The sequence below is a fragment of the Penaeus vannamei genome, chromosome 2 (genome assembly GCF_042767895.1).
Source record: "Penaeus vannamei isolate JL-2024 chromosome 2, ASM4276789v1, whole genome shotgun sequence".
In the NCBI taxonomy this organism is placed as follows: Eukaryota; Metazoa; Arthropoda; class Malacostraca; order Decapoda; family Penaeidae; genus Penaeus; species Penaeus vannamei.
The window spans coordinates 21,345,281-21,352,780 of record NC_091550.1 but is presented as its reverse complement, the minus strand read 5'-3'; the positions used below and the strand labels follow the sequence as shown (position 1 = coordinate 21,352,780).

The window sequence follows — 7,500 nt, the reverse complement described above, 5'->3', positions numbered from 1 at the left end:
TGCGTGTGTGAAAGTGCGTGCGTGCGTGTGTGAAAGTGCGTGCGTGCGTGTGTGAAAGTGCGTGCGTGCGTGTGTGAAAGTGCGTGCGTGCGTGCGTGTGTGAAAGTGCGTGCGTGCGTGTGTGAAAGTGCGTGCGTGCGTGTGTGAAAGTGCGTGCGTGCGTGTGTGAAAGTGCGTGCGTGCGTGTGTGAAAGTGCGTGCGTGCGTGTGTGAAAGTGCGTGCGTGCGTGTGTGAAAGTGCGTGCGTGCGTGTGTGAAAGTGCGTGCGTGCGTGTGTGAAAGTGCGTGCGTGCGTGTGTGAAAGTGCGTGCGTGCGTGTGTGAAAGTGCGTGCGTGCGTGTGTGAAAGTGCGTGCGTGCGTGTGTGAAAGTGCGTGCGTGCGTGTGTGAAAGTGCGTGCGTGCGTGTGTGAAAGTGCGTGCGTGCGTGTGTGAAAGTGCGTGCGTGCGTGTGTGAAAGTGCGTGCGTGCGTGTGTGAAAGTGCGTGCGTGCGTGTGTGAAAGTGCGTGCGTGCGTGTGTGAAAGTGCGTGCGTGCGTGTGTGAAAGTGCGTGCGTGCGTGTGTGAAAGTGCGTGTGTGTGTGTGAGCGTGCGATTGCGTGCATGTGCTTGCGTGTGCGTGCGGAAAGAATGCCCCCACCCCGTAACACACCGATACCCGCGCCAAAGCTTCCACCGTCCTCCAACTCTGCACTCTGCCCGATTGTGACAAACGGAATTCCACCCGAACAATCATTACAAAAATAAATAAATAATAATAATATTAATAATAATAATAATAATAACAAAAAGAATCTGCCAATGCGGATAAAATGGAAAGCCAACTGACCAACCATCCTGCAGGGTCATTGAAGCGGGGTCAAGGACCAGACCACGTGATATCGAACGCGAGTGCATCCACCAAGGGGGAGGATGGAGGAGGGGGTACGCTCGCCACTACCCAGATCACGTCAACTCGGGTCCCCAGGTACGAGGTCAAAGGTCACAGCGATGACGCGGCGGCAAGAAGAGGAGGGAAGCGAAGGGAGACGCACACACACGTGTGTATGTGTTTGTATGCATGTGTGTTTGTATGCATGTATGTATGTATGCATGGATGGATGGATGGAGGGATGTGTGTGTGTGTGTGTGTGTGTGTGTGTGTGTGTGTGTGTGTGTGTGTGTGTGTGTGTGTGTGTGTGTGTGTGTGTGTGTGTGTGTGTGTGTGTGTGATTGTGTGTGTGTATGTGTGTGTGTGTGTGTGTATGTGCCTGTGTGTGTGTTTGTGTGTGTGTGTGTTTGTGTGTTTGTGTGTGTGTGTGTGTGTGTGTGTGTGTGTGTGTGTGTGTGTGTGTGAGTGTGAGTGTGAGTGTGAGTGTGAGTGTGAGTGTGAGTGTGTGTGTGTGTGTGTGTGCCTGTGTGCGTGCGTGTGCGTGCGTGTGCCTGTGTGTGTGCGTGTGCCTGTGTGTGTGCGTGTGCCTGTGTGTGTGCGTGTGCTTGTGTGTGTGCGTGTGCCTGTGTGTGTGCGTGTGCGTGTGCCTGTGTGTGTGCTTGTGCGTGTGCCTGTGCGTGTGCGTGTGCGTGTGCCTGTGTGTGTGCGTGTGCGTGTGCCTGTGTGTGCGCGTGTGCCTGTGCCTGTGTGTGTGCGTGTGCCTGTGTGTGTGTGCGTGTGCCTGTGTGTGTGTGCGTGTGCCTGTGTGTGTGCGTGTGCCTGTGTGTGTGCGTGTGCCTGTGTGTGCGCGCGTGTGCGTGTGCGTGTGTGCGCGCGCGCGTGTGTGTGCGTGCGTGCGGGTGTTTCTATCTACTCATAAATAATGAAAAGGAAAGGAGGGAATCAGCAAAGCGGAAACACACTGGATGGATGGATGGATGTGCGCGAACCGCTTTCCCGTGGCATGGCAACAGGCTTTTCTCTTTCTCTCGCGTTAATGTCACTTTCAGACGATTGTGTGTGCACATAGGCGCTTTGCACACACGCCCGGACATGCGTGCTAATTTACGTGTACACTCCCAGAACCAGTGCACGACCTGCAGCATCCAGGGCTCTGACCTGCGGTGCATAAAGGAACAACCACACACTTACACCCCGCATCTCTGTCAGTGTCAGTATGCTTGGTAGTCTGCTTGGATGCGTGCGTGTTAGTCTACGTGTATCTGATTGTCGGGCGGTTTGTCCGTGTGTCTGTGCCTTTTTTGTCTGACTGCTCGGCCGTGTGTCTGCTCCTGTCTCATTGTATGGCGGTATCAATCTATCTGCCGAAGTATCTGTGTGTCTGTCTGTCCGTGTCCTCCACCCCCTGTCCCCGTGCCCGCAGAGGCCACGTGAGTCTCCCCGCAGCACGTTGGAGACAAGCGCCAACCAACGGAATGAATTCTCAAGATGAGACACTGTTGTCCGTGCCAAGACCTTGCAACTTGCTTTTTTCGGAGATTCTATTGACGTCACTTTGCACTTTCTATCCTGAACACATCCTTATCCCCTCTCCCTCCCCCCTTCCCTCTCTCAGAGGTACTTCACCCTCCCTGCCAAGTTTCCTCTGCGAATAAAAGCCCCGGATTCGATCACGTCCTCCCCCTTCCCCCCCCCCTCCTCCTCCTCTCCCTTCCAATACCCCTAACCCCCTCCCCCATCCTCTGTTCACCCCGAACGCACATGAAAGACGATAAATCTCCCTCCTTTACCCTAAGCAAGGACTTGACGATCACGAACACATCCCGCCAGCAGTTCGAAGTCAAATTTGGCTAATCATCACCAAAAAGGCAAGCGATCATAAATACAACTTAACTACGAGTCAGGTATGGCGTGCTTGCTGGCACTTGCCACAAGGTTAGCTGAAGATTTGTAAAGCATAACAACAGATATTTATCTTCAGCCACGTGTGTACATGAGGAGAGAAGAAAGAGAAACGGAGATAGAGACAGAAAGTGAGAAAAAGAAAAGGAGCAAGACAGAGAAAGAGAAATGGGAGGAAGAGGGAGAAGGGGAAGAGATGGAGAGAGAGACAGACCCTTGGCATTTGATCCGTAGCGGAAAACGCCGTCAACGCCGTTTCCATTGTAAACAGACACGTGAATAAGCAAGGCAAGGGACGACGGGATGCGAGAGTGGCCATGCGAGCTGCGTTTGGGTCTCGCCAGGACAACACCGTTCTTCCATTTACGGAGAAAAGTGAAACCCCTGTGAATCCGCGGTGGCGTGACATGCTCATCAAGAGGGGCTTCCCTCGACAAGCCAAGCCAGCAGCGGGCTTGACATGTGACGTAAGAGACTACAGCCGGAATATGCATCATCAGCCGGACTTGCTTTCAAGGAGGAGCACCGAAAATAGAGAAGGGAAGGGATAGAAGAAAAGGAGCAGCAGGAGAAGGAGCAACCGTCGACATCCCGAGAGGCTATCAGCGGAAGACTTGGAAGCAGCCTAGAGATAACTTTCTCCCGGGAGGAGCGCCGTCCCGAGCCCCGTAGGAACCTCTTGGAAGTCCCGAGAGGCGACGGCGCTGCCCAAACGATCCTCTCAAGAATGAATGCACCTCGCGTCTTATCATGGCTTCGACCAAGCCCGTACACAACCCTCATTTCCTTCCCAATTGTACCCCATATCAGGGTCCCGCCACAGTTCTTATCGCGTGTCCCGCTCTAAATAGGACACGCGGCGCAACTCAACTGAGCAATGCACTGGTCATGCAACTGTCATGATGATCGCTGCATGGCATCCCTCGCTGCGTGCCACGCCGACCTGAGCTCGAATCCATCGCTCACGCCCCTCGATTGTTCGCCGCCGCCGCCGCCGCCGTCGCCACAGCCAGCCACCACCTCCCCTTGTTCATAGCCACAGACTGAAAACGATTATCGGGCGAGATAGGGGCACATGCGGGTAAATGATAACAGTATCTGTGCGGGTAGCAAGGAGGATAGCATCCGCGTATCGTATCCCCTTCACCCCAACCAAAGCAAAACCTTCCTCCAGAAACGGGGAGCTTGAAACCCTCCTCCACAAACATCTGCCATCGACCCACCGCAGGTTATTTACGAGATATCAAGTACTCTATAACCCGAAACCGTATCACGCCGACCTTGGTCAAAGACCTTTATGAGCTCCGTAGTGGCTATTTATTTGGACGTTTATGCCTACTGCAGCAACGTCCACGTCACTGGTTCATCCACTCCACCAGGCGCTTTCTACCGACTCCTGCGAATTCGAGACTCGTCCAGAGGAAACGAAATGCAAACGAAATCGCACATCACAGAACCCACATGACACTCCCGCTGCCCTTCGCACTCTCACTCTCACACACTCAACTCTCATTTTCGCTCAATCGTTGCATCTCCCTCGTACCGAACACACTCGCCGCCTCCAGACAAAGAAAAGAAAAAGAAAAAAGACCCGTCCTCATGGTGCGCTCACCCGAAAGCAAGTCCGCGGAGCCGAGCCGAGAGCAAACAATTACAAAGACATCTTAAAGACTATGGCGCGACGGCTGCACGGGAGAAAACTACGCGGCCCGAGGGTGTGGCCAGACACCTTTCCTCAGCATTTTTGCCAAGGCATTTAAAGGGACGAGATGGGACGCTGTGAGGCCCCGAACAGACCCCGGGTTGTGCTGATGGATTCTCCCCAACTCCCACTAAAACTTACCCGAGAAATGTAAATCGATGGAAAACTTAAAACAAAAGCGTTCATAATACAATCAATCAATCTACACACGTACAAGAAGACTATGAGAACACGGCCTCGCTCCCGGACATTAACGACAGTACATGATAGCATTGCGAAGGAAAAAAAACGCCGAAATCGCCAGTCCTAGCAGGCCACACAACCATCCTATTACCCGCGTCTTTTGGGGCGGATGCAACACCTTTAGTGCAGCGACACTATGTCCCTCAAGATGTGTATCCACTACCACGACGGCCGACGAAAAGGTGACAAGGGAAGGGAAAATCGGTACGAAAGAAGAGGAAGGAAAAGGGGAAGGGAAAAAAGGAGAAGGAAATGGCGGATGGGTAGATCAAGATGGAGGGAGCGGCACAAACAAATTTAGAATTCTTAACGTAAACAACCTACAAGAGTTCTACTACTGTACGTAGGACGTACACCCAATCTGCTACAGCGTAATTAAATATCATCCACTGACGGCAAGGAAGTAAACATTCTCATGAGGAGATTTATTAAATATCACCTCCTGCCTGTTGGCTCAATTCTCGCACTCAATTTCAAAACAATAATTTTGGATTTGGGGTCAAGGTTCTTGCACCGTTTGTTGTGCTCCTAAATCATCCCGTCTGCAAAGAATAATCAAGATTATCTACCAGCACTGCAGGCTTTGAGATTTTGCATAAGGATCTGATAGATTGACAGCCTAGCACGTTTAACAATGCCAAGGTAAGAGCTTTGGCTTTGAAGATCAGCAATTCCACATGGTCCAAACCAAAACACTGTCGATGCCAACTTTAGAATGCCCAGTGGAAGAAAATGATATTGAACAATAACTACAAAAGGGCACCTTGAAGGATATAAAAATGTTACCAAGGCCAGCAAACTTGAAATGGCCCACACTACGTTTCTCTTGTGTCCTTCCACCTTCAATATTAAAATCCATTACCTGTCCCAACTTAGCCAGACTACAAAGGTAAATGTCATGCAGAGTATGAGTCTATTTCAAGAAAAGACAAGCTTTGTCTACCTTCCTTTGAATTAAAATAGAATTTAATCTAGGCCAATTCAAAGCTGGAGTAAGTAACACACCCTTCCTTCCAATATATTTTACTGTATTGCAAAACATTTCTATTTTCACTTATATTCAAATATCTACAATACGTCTGAAATAGACTGCCAGTTTCATTAAGAGAAAGTGGGAAAAAATACCATTACCATGAATGAATGCTGATGTAAAATTATCTTACCTTTCTATGTATGGCCAGTGGGATCTGCAGGTTGAAGAAATGAAAGTTGAGGGACATGATTTAAAACACTGGAAAAGCTTTTCTAATGCCAGACAAATACAGCTTTTCAATGAGATTTTAAGGTCCTACCTCTAAAACAATTCAACATCTCTTGTGATTATCAAACTTAAACGGATCTTGCTTCATTTTGTTTCCAAACAGCCATGGCACTTTGGCATCAACCTGGATTTTCCCCAGCACCCCCCTCTACCCCTGCCTGAATAATATATTTAAAACTACAAAGACTCCATATATTTCTACCTTCCTTCCCATGGCTATGCTCCTCTAAATATCTATTCCCTTTCAAATTGTTGGCAGAGTCTATGGCTTGTAGTGAAAGTGTGTACCATAACAAGTCAAACAAACAAAAGCAGATACGAGTGGTCATTATCTAAGGGAAGTTTCCTTTTCCACTATAAATAGTCTGTTAAAAGTAAGTCCAGAATAATAAATATGCAAATATATGCCAATATTCATAAAGCAATCAATAAATAACAATAATCAACAATGGTTAGCAGATTCGTGGTATCATAATCATAATATCTAATAATAAAGATAAAGTCTTAAAATTCCTCTTGCATAATGTCAACTCCTCAACTGCCGCAAAAGAGCTTCCTTGACTACTGCTACAAAAGTGGCCAAATCTGGTTTGTGCTGGTTACACTCCTAATCACTGCCAAGTCAAGGAAGATAAGTTTGTTTCTTTCTCTTGCAGTTGACAGCACTTCTTGGTATTTATGAGATACATTTGCCTAAGTGTCATACCAAATTCTGAGAAAAGAATAATTTTCAGCAGAATCATAATTACAGCCTGTTTGTCTGTCCTATACACAGTATCAACTAAGCATAAACACTTAATATCAACCAGTTGTATCATTATAGGCCCTTCAGCAATTCTTATAAGCCCAACAAAATACATTTTTAATCAAATATACCGTCTTTAATATACTACTTGTACATTCTACATGCAGCATAAAATAAAAGGGCCTTTGTATAAGAATGATACTTATTCTTGAGATTTTGTAGGGCCTTTCTTACATTCTAACCTGCAGCTTCAATTTAATCCATAGATGTGAGGAGTGCAAATGTACTAGATATGTTCTCTGTGATTGTATTATATTGATTTTATTTACACAAATGGTGCCAGAAGTGTAATTTCTATTTCTACCACTCGTAATGATAATAATGCTCATAATAATAATGATAACTTACAGACTTAAAATCTTTAAACCTGACACTCAAGGAATGGGGTTAAAGGACACAGCCGGACAGTCCTAGCAATTGACTGCTATGTAGTTAAGTGTTTGTAAAGCCATTTATATGTAAACAATATTGACCAAACAAAACTAGAGTGGGTAAAGCATCTACTTTGTATTAATGGGTACCACTGACTTTTGCAACAACTGTCTCAATCTTTAAATCTTCAGTTTCCATTTTCAAAGATAGAGTGTTAAAGATTCCTTATATTAAGCATAGAAAGGGTATGGATGAAATTGCCTTAGTGTTGAGGAGATCTACTTTGGAGAGAGAGAGAAAAAAAAAACAGACTTTTTCTTCTGTTACACATGAAGTTCTTTCAATT

At 47.4% G+C, this 7,500-nt stretch overlaps 1 protein-coding gene across 4 annotated transcripts in view; it reads right to left on the bottom strand.

Annotated features, from left to right (window-relative positions):
• Oda (Ornithine decarboxylase antizyme) overlaps positions 1-7,500 on the bottom strand; it is a 25,275-nt gene that overhangs the window by 15,130 nt on the left and 2,645 nt on the right. For 2 of the 4 annotated variants that reach the window (XM_027351354.2, XM_027351356.2), the window contains exon 2: positions 5,880-5,903. The exons of the other annotated variants lie outside the window; for them this stretch is intronic. The gene's annotated coding sequence lies outside the window, so the exon portion shown is untranslated. The remainder of the gene's footprint in view (positions 1-5,879; positions 5,904-7,500) is intronic. 4 annotated transcript variants of the gene reach the window in all.